The following is a 17,507-nucleotide window of genomic DNA, read 5'->3' as shown; positions in this document are numbered from 1 at the left end:
GGGGGAAAATAATAAAGTAGGTAATTAGATATAATAGGAATTGGCTTCTCCTTACAAATTAACTTAATAGCATCTCTAAATGGCTGAGGAATTCCAACAAAACCTACCTTATTTGGACCCTTTCGAATCTGAATATAACCTAAAACCTTACGCTCTAATAAAGTTAAAAAGGCAACACTAATTAAAACACAAATAACCAATAAAAGAAAATTCAAAATAAATATAAATAAATCATAAAGTATCAATACTATTTGTAGAAAAAATCTACATAAATGAATTCTAAATTCAACACATTAATCTGTCAAAATAGTAAATAAATTAATATTAATCAATATAACAAAAAATATTTTAACCATATGGTCCTTTCGTACTAATATGGATTAACAATCTTAGGATAGAACCGACCTGGCTCACGCCGGTCAGAACTCAGATCATGTAAGAATTTAAAGGTCGAACAGACCTAATCATTGGGCTCCTGCACCCAAAATTTTTCTTAATCCAACATCGAGGTCGCAATCTGCTTTGTCGATATGAGCTCTCAAAAACAATTACGCTGTTATCCCTAAGGTAACTTAATCTTATGATCATAAATTATGGATCAAAATAACAAACATAAATAAATGATATAATAATGAAGAGTTTATCTATTCTCCATGTCACCCCAACAAAACATCATCATTAAATATAGAAAGACAAACAAAAAACTATATAAAAGTAAAATGTCAAGCTCTATAGGGTCTTCTCGTCCTAAAGAAGAATTTAAGCCTTTTGACTCAAAAGTTAAATTCAAAAATTTATTAAGAGACAGTTGATTTCTCGTCAAGCCATTCATTCCAGCCACTAATTAAGAGACTAATGATTATGCTACCTTTGCACGGTCAAAATACCGCGGCTCTTTAAAAATACGCTCAGTGAGCAGGCCAGACCACAAAATATAAACAAGAGGACATGTTTTTGATAAACAGGCGGAAATCAATTTTGCCTAGTTCCTTATAATAAGTTCACAAGGTAAAAATTTCATACAAATAAATATACTAATTCTATCATTATTACAAAAATTTTAAAATTAAATTAATAATCTTAATAAAAAACCTAAAATATTTATAAAATCAAAATAAAAAATAATGAACTAAAACGTAATCTTAAAGATAGCTGGTTTAAAGCTTACTATTATATTTCTATAAAATAAATTATAGGTTATTAACTTCAAAGTTTATCCCTTAAAGAATAAATAAGTTAATATTTTTACTTAAAAAATTAAATAAAAACAAATAACTTTAAAAAATTAAATTTTTTCTTAAGAAACTAGATATCTTGGGAAACGATTAACATCTCATTTCTATAAATAATTTAATAATAATTATGATACATTAACTATAAATTATTTATAAATCAACCCAAATCGAGACAAGTAAAATAAATACTAAAATTTTGATAAACCCTGATACAAAAGGTACAATAAATAAAATCTACTTAAAAAAATTTAAAATAATATTTCATAAAACACTTACATTACCAATAAACTATAATTTAAAAAATCAATTCTATAAAATATACTAAGACAAAAATACAATAAATTATTTATATTAAATAATTAAATAAACAAAAAATAAATATAATAAAATAAATAATCAAGATATCCTGATTTGCACAGAAAAATTTTCAGTGTAAATGAAACACTTTACTAATAAGTTATATCTTGAAACTCTTCCTAGATACACTTTCCAGTACATCTACTATGTTACGACTTATCTCATCTAAATTGAAGCTACTTTAAAATAAAATAGAATAATCAATAATGAGAGCGACGGGCGATGTGTACACATCTCAGAGCCAATATCAGTTAAATTAAATAAATTAAATTACTATCAAATCCACCTTCATTAACAGTATTTCACTATCAAATCCGTTATAAACAAAAATCTATTGTAACCCACCTCCTCTTAACTATAAGCTGCACCTTGACCTGAAATATTTTATAATTATAAATCTTGAGAATTATAACTCTAAAAAGATTCTCTGATAACGGAGATATACAAACAAATAAATTAAGTAGAGTAAATCGTGTATTATCAATCATGGGGTAGGTTCCTCTGAATGGAATGAGATACCGCCAAATTCTTTGGGTTTAAAGACCTTAACTAATAGTACCCTGGTAAATATAATTAACATTAAAAATAATAGGGTATCTAATCCTAGTTTATTATTTAAATTTCACAGATTCATAAAAAGGGCCACAAATAAATTTTAACATTTCACCTTACAAATTTATATTTCAACCCTAATAATATAAACAACTGTTTTAACCAATAATATTCACTTGTATCAATCGTATAACCGCGGCTGCTGGCACGAATAATGCCGATACTAAATCAATTGCTAAATCCAAAATCACTTGATAATTAAATCAAATTACTGCAAAAAGAACATTTAGTCTAACAAAACTTACATATAATACAAAGAATAAGTGAATAAACAAGCAAGAATAAAACTTTTAAAAATAAAAAATAAGAAAATTTTAAATCTATTAATTCAGGAAAATATAAAGGATTCAAATATTTAAAGAAAAAAAAAGAAAAAAACCACAAACATTAACAAAAAAAAAGAAACGCCCCTATGTATGACCACAACAACTTCTCTATTATATATAATTAAAGATTAATATGGAACATGTATAGCAATAAATGTATTATATTCTTTCTTATTTAATCTTTCTTTTCACTAATAAATAAAGAAAGATTAAATAATATAATAAATATATTTTATACAATTATGTAATTTAATATAATATGTTATTAATATGAATTCTTTTTTTTATATTAAGTTAACTTTCATATATATTAGTTAAATAATCTAATTATAGATAATTTACATAATTATATTATTATAATTAATATAATTACTTATATTAATTATAATATTTTATATTTAAATTAATAATTTTATTTATTATATCCAATTATAATAATATTAAATATTAAATTACATATTATTATATATATTATATTATAATAACCTATTTTAAGCTAAAAACATAAGTAGCTATAATCCTAGGTAAATAATTGCATTAAAATAATCAATTGATAATGGTAAGATGAACTTATAATACTTTAATTTCAATTAAAAGTAATATATTAATATAAATTATTTATTATATATATATATAAAATAAATAAAATGAGCAGGATAAATTAATCATAAATAAACAAAATAATACATAAAAGAATTTCAAAAAAAATCTTTCGATTTATATATTAAATAAATGAAGTGCCTGATTAAAGGGTTACCTTGATAGGGTAAATAAAGTAAATAAAATTACCTTCATTAAAATTACATAAGATAGAATTAAACTACCTCCTTTAGTATCAAAAACTAACGTGCATCATACACCTTAATGTAAAAAGGTAAGCTAAACAAGCTAATGGGTTCATAACCCATTTATAGAGGTATCAATCCTCTCCTTTTTAATGACCAACAACTCTACAAAACTTCTCTTCCTATCAACATTAATGATAGGAACGATCCTGTCCATTTCATCAAATTCCTGATTTGGGGTTTGAATAGGACTTGAGATCAACTTACTTTCATTTATTCCGCTCCTAACAAGAAATAAAAATATAATAATAAATGAATCATCAATTAAATATTTTATTGTCCAAGCAATAGCATCGACAATATTATTATTTTCAATTTTGCTGATTCAAATAAAATATCCCATGGGATGGGAAACAGAATTTATCCCATCAATAATAATTAGATCTAGACTATTATTAAAGATTGGAGCTGCACCTTTCCATTTCTGATTTCCAGAAGTTATAGGAGCATCAAGATGAAATAATTGTTTAACATTAATAACATGACAAAAAATCGCCCCAATAATGGTCTTATCTTATTGTATTCAATTAAGAACTTTTATTTGAACAATTATTATCTTAAGAATTATTATTGGGGCAATAGGAGGTTTAAATCAAACATCCTTACGACAACTTTTAGCTTATTCATCAATCAGACATCTAGGTTGAATAATTAGATCATTAACAGTCAGAGAAAACATCTGAGAACTATACTTCATTATTTACTCACTATTAAGATTAATTATAGTTTTATTATTTAAGCAAATAAATTTATTTTTCATAAATCAAATTTATTCAGCCAGAAATATAAAAACCGAAATTAAATTCATAATATTCTTATCTTTATTATCTTTAGGTGGACTACCACCATTCCTTGGATTCTTACCAAAATGAATTGTAATACAATCATTAATAGAAAACAATATAACAACTATTATAACTATTATAGTTGTATTAACTACAATTACACTCTACTACTATATACGTATTAGATTCTCAGCTCTAATTATATCATACACAGAAAATTCGTGATCTATAAAGATAAAGTCCCAAAAATCAAGAATCATTCTTCCTATAACAGTAATAATTTCAACAATAGGATTGATTTCAACATCAACCTTAATTTCATTATACTAAGGACTTAAGTTAATCAAACTAATAACCTTCAAAGTTATAATTAAAAGAATAATCTTTTAGGCCTTAGTAAAATTTTACACCTCTAGAATTGCAGTCTAGAATCATAATTGAATATAAGACCTAAATATGATAAGAGAGAAAACATCTCATAAGTAGATTTACAGTCTACCACCTAAAATTCAGCCATCTTACCGCAAAAATGATTATTCTCAACAAACCATAAGGACATTGGTACTTTATACTTCATATTTGGAGCATGAGCAGGAATAGTAGGAACATCAATAAGAATACTTATTCGTGCTGAACTTGGCTAACCCGGATCTCTAATTGGGGATGACCAGATTTATAATGTTATTATTACAGCTCACGCATTCGTAATAATTTTCTTTATAGTAATACCTATTATAATTGGTGGATTTGGTAATTGACTTGTTCCACTAATAATTGGTGCACCAGATATAGCATTTCCACGAATAAATAATATAAGTTTTTGATTACTACCACCTTCACTAACCCTTCTTCTTACATCTTCTATAGTAGATAATGGTGCTGGTACAGGATGAACAGTTTACCCTCCTCTAGCAGGAGCTATTGCACACGGGGGTGCATCTGTAGATCTAGCTATTTTTTCACTGCACTTAGCAGGTGTATCATCTATTCTTGGTGCAGTGAATTTCATTACAACAGCAATTAATATACGATCAGAAAGTATAACTTTAGATCAAACACCTTTATTTGTATGATCTGTAGCTATTACAGCATTACTTCTCCTTCTTTCACTTCCAGTTTTAGCAGGAGCTATTACTATATTATTAACAGATCGAAATTTAAATACATCATTCTTTGACCCTGCAGGAGGGGGTGACCCAATTCTATATCAACATCTATTTTGATTCTTTGGACACCCAGAAGTTTATATTTTAATTCTACCGGGGTTCGGAATTATTTCACATATTGTATGTCAAGAAAGAGGAAAAATTGAATCATTTGGAACATTAGGTATAATTTATGCTATACTATCAATTGGACTAATAGGATTTATTGTATGAGCACACCATATATTTACAGTAGGAATGGATGTTGACACACGAGCATATTTTACATCAGCAACAATAATTATTGCTGTACCTACAGGAATTAAGGTATTTAGATGATTAGCTACATTATATGGAACTAAATTCAAGTTCAATCCACCATTATTATGAGCTCTAGGATTTATTTTCCTATTTACAATTGGTGGATTAACAGGATTAGTATTAGCAAATTCATCACTTGATATTGTATTACATGATACATATTATGTAGTAGCCCACTTTCATTATGTATTATCTATAGGAGCAGTATTTGCAGTTATAGGAGGTGTCATTCAATGATATCCACTATTTACAGGATTAACTATAAATAATACATGATTAAAAATCCAATTTACAATTATATTCATTGGAGTAAATTTAACATTCTTTCCTCAACACTTCCTAGGATTAGCAGGAATACCTCGACGATACTCTGACTACCCAGACGCATATACATCATGAAACGTAGTATCAAGAATTGGGTCTACAATTTCTATTGTAGGAATCATTATATTCATTGTAATTATATGAGAAAGAATGATTACAAACCGAGCAATTATATTTAGAGCTAACATAAGAAGATCAACAGAATGACTACAAAATAACCCTCCTGCAGAACATAGTTACTCAGAATTACCATTAATCTCTAGATTCTAATATGGCAGATTAGTGCAGTAGATTTAAGCTCTACAAATAAAGGTTTGACCTTTTATTAGAAAATATTTATTAATGGCAACATGATCAAATTTATCTCTTCAAGATGGAGCTTCACCATTAATGGAGCAATTATCATTCTTTCATGATCATACTATGGTCGTATTATTATTAATTACAGTAATTGTAGGTTATGCCCTAAGTTATATATTATTTATTGCCTATACTAACCGTAATATACTTCATGGACATTTAATTGAAACAATCTGAACAGCTTTACCAGCAATTACATTAATTTTTATTGCCCTTCCATCATTACGACTATTATATTTACTTGATGATTCAGTAGATGCAATAATTACAATTAAAACCATTGGACGACAATGATATTGAAGATATGAATATTCAGACTTCATAGACGTAGAATTTGACACTTATATAACACCAGAACAAGACCTAGAAAATGATGGATTCCGACTACTAGATGTAGATAACCGAACAATCCTACCAATAAATACAGAAGTACGAGTATTAACAAGAGCATCAGATGTTCTACACCCATGAGCAGTTCCTGCATTAGGGGTTAAAATTAATGCAACAACAGGTCGGTTAAATCAAGGAACATTCACAATAAATCGACCTGGATTATTCTTTGGACAATGCTCAGAAATCTGTGGAGCAAACCACAGATTTATACCAATTGTAATTGAAAGAACTTCAGCAAATTTATTTATTAAGTGATTATCTAAGATAATTTAAGGAGTTAGTTAAAATAAATAACATTAGAGTGTCAATCTAAAGTAACTAAAAAAAAGTAGTACACCTTGAAATTCATCAGATGACTGAAAGTAAGTAATGGTCTCTTAAACCAAATAATAGTAAATTAACGACTACTTCTGATGGGGAAATTATATCCAAATCCCTCAAATATCCCCTCTTATATGATTCTCACTATTCATTATATTTTCAGCTACATTAATCTTGTTTAATCAAATAAACTTCTTCTCATTTAAACCTAACCTTATTAAAAGAGCAGAAAAAGGAACAATTGAAATAAAAAACTTAAATTGAAAATGATAACAAATCTATTCTCAACATTTGACCCATCAACTAACATCTTTAATTTATCATTAAATTGAACTAGAACATTTCTAGGACTATTATTAATCCCATCACTATTTTGACTTACACCATCACGAATTAACATTATCTGAAATAAACTAAATTTAACCTTACATAATGAATTTAAAACACTTCTTGGACCAAAATCATTTAATGGAACAACATTCATTTTCATCTCAATTTTTATTATAATATTATTTAACAATTTCATAGGATTATTTCCTTATATTTTTACTAGAACAAGACATTTAGCATTAACATTTGCAATTGCCCTACCTATATGGCTAAGATTTATATTATTTGGATGAATTAACCATACTAATCATATATTTACACACCTTGTACCACAAGGTACACCGCCTGCATTAATATCATTTATAGTACTAATTGAAACAATTAGTAATGTTATTCGACCAGGTACATTAGCAGTACGGTTGGCAGCAAATATAATTGCAGGACACTTATTATTAACCTTATTAGGAAACACAGGACCATCTATAGCAATAAACTTAATCTCATTACTAATTATTGGACAAATACTTCTATTAATTCTAGAATCAGCAGTAGCAATAATTCAAGCCTATGTTTTCTCAATTCTAAGAACTCTATATTCTAGAGAAGTATATTAAACCTATGTTAACAACTCACTCAAACCACCCATTCCACTTAGTAGACTATAGACCTTGACCATTAACAGGAGCAATTGGAGCAATAGTCCTAGTATCAGGACTAGCAAAATGTTTCCACCTATTTAATATTAACTTATTCATAATTGGATTTGGAATTACCCTACTAACTATAATTCAATGATGACGAGATGTAGTACGAGAAGGAACATATCAAGGATTACATACAGGATTTGTATCAATTGGATTACGATGAGGAATAATTTTATTTATTGCATCAGAGGTATTATTTTTCGTTTCTTTTTTTTGAGCATTCTTTAGAAGAAGATTAGCACCAACAATTGAACTAGGAATACTATGACCTCCAATAGGAATTCAACCCTTTAACCCTATACAAATTCCATTACTTAATACAGCTATTCTTTTAGCATCAGGAGTAACAGTAACATGAGCACATCATAGTTTAATGGAATCTAATCATACTCAAGCACTACAAGGATTATTCTTCACAGTGTTATTAGGACTATACTTTACAATACTTCAAGCATATGAATATTGAGAAGCACCTTTTTCCATTGCAGATGCAGTTTATGGATCAACATTCTTTGTTGCAACAGGATTCCATGGTTTACACGTAATTATTGGAACAATCTTTTTATCAACATGTCTACTTCGACACTCAATAAATCAATTTTCACCAAGACATCACTTTGGATTTGAAGCAGCAGCATGATACTGACACTTCGTAGACGTAGTATGATTATTCTTATATATCTCTATTTATTGATGAGGTAGATAATTGTTTTTCTAGTATAAATAGTACATTTGACTTCCAATCAGAAAGCTTGATATAAATCAAGAAAAACAATTCTAATTCTATCAACAAGAGTTTTCATTAGATTTATTATTCCAATAATTGTTATAATCCTGGCAACAACACTATCAAAAAAGTTAATTAATGATCGAGAAAAAAGATCACCATTTGAATGTGGGTTTGATCCAAAAAGATCAGCACGAATACCATTCTCAATACGATTCTTCCTAATCGCAGTAATCTTTTTAATTTTTGATGTAGAAATTGCACTAATTCTACCAATTGTAATTATTTTTAAAACTTCAGACATTATAATCTGAACAGTATCAACAATATTTTTTATTCTAGTTCTATTAGGAGGACTATACCATGAATGAAACCAAGGAGCATTACAATGAGCAGAATAAAGGGTTGTAGTTAAATATAACATTTGGGTTGCATTCAAAAAGTATTGATATTATCAATCAACCTTGAATAGAATAAGAAGCGAAATATTGCAGTCAGTTTCGACCTGGAAGATTGGTATGTACTACCCTTATTCTTATTAATTGAAGCCAAAAAGAGGTGTATTACTGTTAATAATATAATTGAACTATAATAGTTCCAATTAAGGAAATGTAAAGCCAATATGAAAGCTGCTAACTTTTTATATTAGCGGTTAAACTCCGTTAACATTTCTAAAATTTATATAGTTTAAATAAAACATTACATTTTCACTGTAAAAATAATATATCTATATTTATAAATACTTAAAAGTAAAAATACTTCCTTAACATCTTCAGTGTCACGCTCTAATTATAAGCTATTTAAGTAAACGAAAAACAATATTACCAAAATAAATATTCAAAAAATAATAGTTAAAAGATAAATCTTGAAATTAGAATCATATCAACCTTGAATATAACCAATTAAATAAATAAATAATCTATATAAACCTTGACCACCAAGTAATTCACCTCAACCATAATCAAATGACTTAGATGAATAATAACCTATTTTTAAAGGAATATATCTAATAAACTTAGTTGAAAGAAAAGGTATAAATCATATAGAACCAGCAAATCTAACAAAAGAAAGTATACTTACAGAAAATAAATTATGAGAAAAATCAAAATTAGAAATAAGATAACCTAAATAAGCACCTAAAATAACAACTGTAATAGTTAAAAACTTTAAATAATAAGGTAAAGCAATCACATGAGGAATAGGAAAAATTAATCAAGATAAAAGACTACCACCAAAAACAGCAACAAACAATAGACCAATTATTCCAAATGAAATATAATAACCCTTATCATCAAAAGAAAATCTAGAATAAAAATTATTATCACCAGATATTGAATAATAAAACAAACGAAAAGAATAAGAAGCAGTTAAACCAGTAGAAAAAAAATAAAGAAAAAAAATTAAACAATTAATTCATCTTAAACAAACCATCTCAAGAATTAAATCCTTTGAATAAAATCCCGCTAAAAAAGGTATTCCACACAAAGATAAACTAGAAACATTAAAACAAACTGAAGTTAAAGGTATGAAATTAACAATTGATCCTATAAAACGAATATCCTGAGAATCCTTCAAATTATGAATTATTGAACCTGCACATATAAATAATAATGCCTTAAATAAAGCTTGAGCCAATAAATGAAAAAATGCAAGCTTTGGATAACATATAGCCAAAATTCTTATTATTAAACCAAGTTGTCTTAAAGTAGAAAGAGCAATAATCTTCTTTAAATCAAACTCAAAATTAGCGCCCAATCCAGCCATAAATATAGTTATACAACCAATTAAAAGTAAAAATCAACCACAATTATAAGTATCCAATATTGGTCTAAAACGAATTAATAAATAAACACCAGCAGTAACAAGAGTAGAAGAATGAACTAAAGCAGAAACAGGAGTAGGAGCTGCTATAGCAGCAGGAAGTCATGAAGAGAAAGGAATCTGAGCTCTCTTAGTTATAGCTGCTAAAACAATTAATATAGTAATGAGCTTTATTTCAAAAGAATTAGAAATAAAATCATAATAATCAATACAATTTCAACCACCAAAATTTAACATTCATGCAATAGAAATTAAAATAGCAACATCACCAATACGATTAGAAAGTGCAGTTAATATACCAGCACTATAAGATTTTACATTTTGATAATAAATAACTAAACAATAAGAAACTAAACCTAAACCATCTCAACCTAATTAAATTCTAATTATATTAGGACTAATAATTAAAAAACCTATAGAAAGAATAAATTTTAAAACAATAATAATAAAACGATTTATATTCTTTTCACCAGATATATAATCCTCTCTATAATAAATAACCAAAGAAGAAATATATATAACAAAAGATATAAAAATAAGAGATATTCAATCCAAAATTAAAGTTATAACAACTATAGAACCATTTAAATTGAAAAGCTCTCACTCAACAAAAACTCTGTAATCAATTATTAAATAATAAATACCTAAAATAAAAATTATAGTTCTCGAAATAAACAAAGAAAAAAAACTCAAAGAACAAATAGAAAATAAATTCACGGCCTAAGATGAAAAACTTCATATCATTGATTCCACAAAACAATATTTTTAATTAAAATACTTAAGCAAACTAAACAATGAAATATTCACCCTTTAAACAGAGAATATTTAAAGGCAATCAATGTAAAAGTAAAAGATGATATTCACGAAAATAACCAAGAGAACAAGTATAAACACCAGAATAATAATTCCCATGCTGAGAATAAGAATATATATACAAAGTATAAACAGCTCTAAAAAAAGATAAAAAAATCAAAGCAAAGAATCTAAAAGAAGATCAAGATATAATTCTATTTAATAATCTAATTTCACCTACCAAATTTAAAGAAGGAGGAGAAGCCATATTTGATGACCTTAAAAGAAATTATCATAAAGCCATTCCTGGCATCAAATTAATTATACCCTTGTTAATTAATAATCTTCGTCTACCTAAACGTTCATAAATAATATTAGATAAACAAAATAAACCAGAAGAACATAAACCATGACCAACCATTAGAGAAAGAGAACCTACACAACCTCATCAATTCATAGTCATCAATCCACCAATAACCATTCTTATATGAGCAACAGAAGAATATGCAATTAAAGACTTTAAATCAACCTGACGAAAACAAATAAATCTTACAATAACACCCCCAGATAAACCTAAAGACAATCAAAAATAATTAAACTTTAAACCCAAATAAGAAATAACCTTTATAACACGAAAAATACCATAACCACCTAACTTTAATAAAACACCAGCAAGAATTATTCTACCTGAAATAGGGGCCTCTACATGAGCCTTAGGAAGTCATAAATGAACCAAAAACATAGGTATCTTAACTAAAAAAGCCAAAATTATAAATACATAAAACATAAAATAATAAGAACCAAAATCAACCAATAAAGGAAAATATAAAGTATTAGAAAAATCATAAACCTTAAATAAAACTAATAATAAAGGTAATCTAGCAACCAAAGTATAAAATATTAAATAAACACCAGCCTGCAAACGCTCAGGTTGATAACCCCAACCCAAAATTAAAAGTAAAGTAGGAACTAATCTAGCCTCAAAAAAAATATAAAAAGAAAGAAGACTTAATCTAGCAAATGAACAATAAAGCATAATTATTAAAATAAAAACCATAGAAACAAAAAAATTAGAATGATATGAACTTAAATAAACTGAACCTCTAGCAGTGATTATTAAAGAACAAATCCAAAAACTAAGTAAAATTAAACTAAAAGAAAAATAATCAATACCAAAATAATATCTAATTATATTCAAATCAGCATATGAATAAACACAAATTATAAAAACAAAACCCGACAGAAACATTAAAGAATGAACCAACCATCAACAATTATTTAATAAACAAAGAGGGATCCAAAAAATAGTTATAAATAAATACTTTAACATAAAGATAAACCAAAAGAATTAAAAAAATCATTACCATGAGAACGAATTATTGAAACTAAAATAGAAAGACCTAAAGCACCCTCACAAACAGAAAAAACTAAAAAAATAACAGGAAAAAAATAATCATAATCAAACTCAATAAGAAAAACAATAACTAACATAAATAAAGAAAGAACAATATATTCTAATCTCAAAAGAACCATTAATAAATGTTTACGTTTAGAAGAAAAAACATAAACACCAGCAAAATAAATCAATAAAGAAGTAAAAATAGAGAATATAAACATTAGTTTTAATAGTTTAAAAAAAACGCCGGTCTTGTAAACCGGAAATAAGTCCAGCCCCCACTTTTAAAACTTCAGAGGTGGAAAAGCTTCCATCATCGGTCCCCAAAACCGGTATTTTAAATAAACTAACCCCTGAAATGATCAAAATAATAATTATAACATTATCAAATGTAATAAATATTAATTTTATTAAATTAAGACACCCAATATCAATAATGCTTTTTATTATCCTTCAAACCTTCCTAGTTGGATTAATAACAGGAACAATAATAGAAAGATATTGATTATCATATATTTTATTTTTAACATTTCTTGGTGGTATACTAGTATTATTTATTTACATTACAAGAATTGCATCAAACGAAATATTTCAGCCTAAATCAATCACTATAATTATTACATTAATAATGTGAGTATTTATCATATTAATATTAATTATTCTAGATATATATATATATATTTATAGACTTTTTCAAAAACACCGAAACTATAAATATTGATAATTCAATCAATTATCAAGAAATAACAATATCTTTAGAAAAATTATATAATAGACCAACATTCATTATTACAATAATAATAATAATAATTTATTTATTTTTAGCACTACTAGCAGTTGTTAAAATCACCAATATTAATCACGGACCTATTCGTAAAATAAGATAATTACTAATGAATAAACCCTTACGATTAAGACATCCTTTAATTAAAATTATTAATAACTCTTTAATTGACTTACCTGCCCCAACAAATATTTCATTTTGATGAAATTTTGGATCCCTATTAGGGTTATGTTTGGTAATTCAAATCGTAACTGGACTATTTTTAGCTATACATTATACATCAAATATTGAAATAGCATTCAGTAGTGTAGTACACATCTGCCGAGACGTAAATAATGGTTGAATTATCCGAACCTTACACGCAAATGGAGCATCTATATTTTTTATTTGTATTTACTTACATGTAGGACGGGGAATTTACTATGGATCTTATATATATATACATACCTGAATAATTGGTACAGTGATTTTATTTTTAGTTATAGCAACTGCATTTATAGGATATGTCTTACCCTGATGCCAAATATCTTTTTGAGGTGCTACAGTAATTACTAATTTATTATCAGCAATCCCATACTTAGGAACAGATTTAGTCCAATGAGTATGAGGAGGATTCGCTGTTGATAATGCAACATTAAATCGATTCTTCACATTCCATTTTGTATTACCATTTATTATTGCTGCTATAGCAGCAATTCATTTATTTTTTCTTCACCAAACAGGATCTAATAATCCTCTTGGACTAAATGGAGATATTGAAAAAATTCCATTCCATCCATACTTTACCTTTAAGGATTCTATTACATTTGTAATAATAACATCATTATTAATTATGCTATGTTTAATTAATCCTTACCTATTAGGAGATCCAGATAACTTTGTACCTGCCAACCCATTAGTAACACCAGTTCACATTCAACCAGAATGATATTTCCTATTTGCATATGCAATTCTACGATCTATCCCTAATAAGTTAGGAGGTGTTATTGCATTATTTTTATCAATTAGAATCTTAATAATTTTACCATTTTATAATAAAACACCATTCCGAGGCATTCAATTTTACCCTATTAATCAAATTTTATTCTGAATTATAGTAGTTGTTGTATGCTTACTAACGTGAATTGGTAAACGACCTGTTGAAGAACCTTATATTATAACAGGTCAAATCTTAACAATTATTTACTTCACATATTTCTTAATTAACGTCCATGTCGCAAACGCATGAGATAAATTAATTAAGGAATAAAGTTAATTAGCATGGGAAAAGCATATTTTTTGAAAACATAAAATTAGAAGTTTAACTCTTCTATTAACTTTTCTCAAAAAATTTCACTAAACAAATGAGATAAATAAAATCTTTAAACCAACAAAGAAAATAAAAAAATTCAAAGATAAAGGTAAAAAACTTTTTCAAGCTAAGTACATTAATTTATCATAACGGAACCGTGGTAATGTTCCACGAACCCAAATAAAACCAAAAGATATAATAGCAAGCTAATAAAAAATATAAAAGAATAAAAATCACCGCCCAAAAAAATTAAAGCCAATAACATTCTTATGAAGACAATTCTAGTATATTCAGCTAAAAAAATTAAAGTAAAACCACCCGCACCATACTCAATATTAAATCCTGAAACTAAATCAGATTCCCCTTCAGCAAAATCAAAAGGAGTACGATTAGTTTCAGCTAAGCGAGAAGCAAAACAAGCTAAAGCTAAAGGAAAAGAAATAATAATAAATCAACAATAAAGCTGATAGTTTATAAAATCAAACATATTAAAACTACCAATTAAAATAATTAAAGACAATAAAATTAAAGCTAAACTAACTTCATAAGAAATTGTTTGAGCAACAGAACGAAGAGAACCTAATAATGAATAATTTGAATTAGGAGATCAACCAGCAATTATAACAGTATAAACACCTAATCTAGTACAACATAAAAAAAATAAAAATCCATAAGAAAAAGAACACATATAAGTTAAATAAGGAAAAATTACTCAAACGGCTAAAGAAATCATTAAATTAAAAACAGGGGAAAAATAATAAAGTAGGTAATTAGATATAATAGGAATTGGCTGCTCCTTACAAATTAACTTAATAGCATCTCTAAATGGCTGAGGAATTCCCACAAAACCTACCTTATTTGGACCCTTTCGAATCTGAATATAACCTAAAACCTTACGCTCTAATAAAGTTAAAAAGGCAACACTAATTAAAACACAAAGAACCAATAAAAGAAAATTCAAAATAAATATAAATAAATCATAAAGTATCAATACTATTTGTAGAAAAAATCTACATAAATGAATTCTAAATTCAACACATTAATCTGTCAAAATAGTAAATAAATTAATATTAATCAATATAACAAAAAATATTTTAACCATATGGTCCTTTCGTAATAATATGGATTAACAATCTTAGGATAGAAACCGACCTGGCTCACGCCGGTCTGAACTCAGATCATGTAAGAATTTAAAGGTCGAACAGACCTAATCATTGGGCTCCTGCACCCAAAATTTTTCTTAATCCAACATCGAGGTCGCAATCTGCTTTGTCGATATGAGCTCTCAAAAACAATTACGCTGTTATCCCTAAGGTAACTTAATCTTATGATCACAAATTATGGATCAAAATAACAAACATAAATAAATGATATAATAATGAAGAGTTTATCTATTCTTCATGTCACCCCAACAAAACATCATCATTAAATATAGAAAGACAAACAAAAAACTATATAAAAGTAAAATGTCAAGCTCTATAGGGTCTTCTCGTCCTAAAGAAGAATTTAAGCCTTTTGACTCAAAAGTTAAATTCAAAAATTTATTAAGAGACAGTTGATTTCTCGTCAAGCCATTCATTCCAGCCACTAATTAAGAGACTAATGATTATGCTACCTTTGCACGGTCAAAATACCGCGGCTCTTTAAAAATACGCTCAGTGAGCAGGCCAGACCTCAAAATATAAACAAGAGGACATGTTTTTGATAAACAGGCGGAAATCAATTTTGCCTAGTTCCTTATAATAAGTTCACAAGGTAAAAATTTCATACAAATAAATATACTAATTCTATCATTATTACAAAAATTTTAAAATTAAATTAATAATCTTAATAAAAAACCTAAAATATTTATAAAATCAAAATAAAAAATAATGAACTAAAACGTAATCTTAAAGATAGCTGGTTTAAAGCTTACTATTATATTTCTATAAAATAAATTATAGGTTATTAACTTCAAAGCTTATCCCTTAAAGAATAAATAAGTTAATATTTTTACTTAAAAAATTAAATAAAAACAAATAACTTTAAAAAATTAAATTTTTTCTTAAGAAACTAGATATCTTGAGAAACGATTAACATCTCATTTCTATAAATAATTTAATAATAATTATGATACATTAACTATAAATTATTTATAAATCAACCCAAATCGAGACAAGTAAAATAAATACTAAAATTTTGATAAACCCTGATACAAAAGGTACAATAAATAAAATCTACTTAAAAAAATTTAAAATAATATTTCATAAAACACTTACATTACCAATAAATTATAATTTAAAAAATCAATTCTATAAAATATACTAAGACAAAAATACAATAAAATTATTTATATTAAATAATTAAATAAACAAAAAATAAATATAATAAAATAAATAATCAAGATATTCTGAGTTGCACAGAAAAATTTTCAGTGTAAATGAAACACTTTACTAATAAGTTATATCTTGAAACTCTTCCTAGATACACTTTCCAGTACATCTACTATGTTACGACTTATCTCATCTAAATTGAAGCTACTTTAAAATAAAATAGAATAATCAATAATGAGAGCGACGGGCGATGTGTACACATCTCAGAGCCAATATCAGTTAAATTAAATAAATTAAATTACTATCAAATCCACCTTCATTAACAG

General features: G+C 26.6%; 1 long non-coding RNA gene across 1 annotated transcript; it reads right to left on the bottom strand.

The window, feature by feature from the left end:
* Positions 1-310: 310 nt before the first annotated feature.
* On the bottom strand, positions 311-17,240 carry LOC126298697 (uncharacterized). The gene is made up of 2 exons (XR_007552648.1): positions 16,022-17,240; positions 311-405 (listed from the first exon to the last, which is right to left on the bottom strand). It is a non-coding gene; the product is annotated as an uncharacterized LOC126298697 (long non-coding RNA).
* Between the last annotated feature and the right edge of the window lie 267 nt (positions 17,241-17,507).

This window comes from Schistocerca gregaria, chromosome X (assembly GCF_023897955.1).
Source record: "Schistocerca gregaria isolate iqSchGreg1 chromosome X, iqSchGreg1.2, whole genome shotgun sequence".
Classification (NCBI taxonomy): Eukaryota; Metazoa; Arthropoda; class Insecta; order Orthoptera; family Acrididae; genus Schistocerca; species Schistocerca gregaria.
The sequence above is the reverse complement of the archived record's forward strand: the minus strand, read 5'-3'. Positions and strand labels throughout refer to the sequence as shown.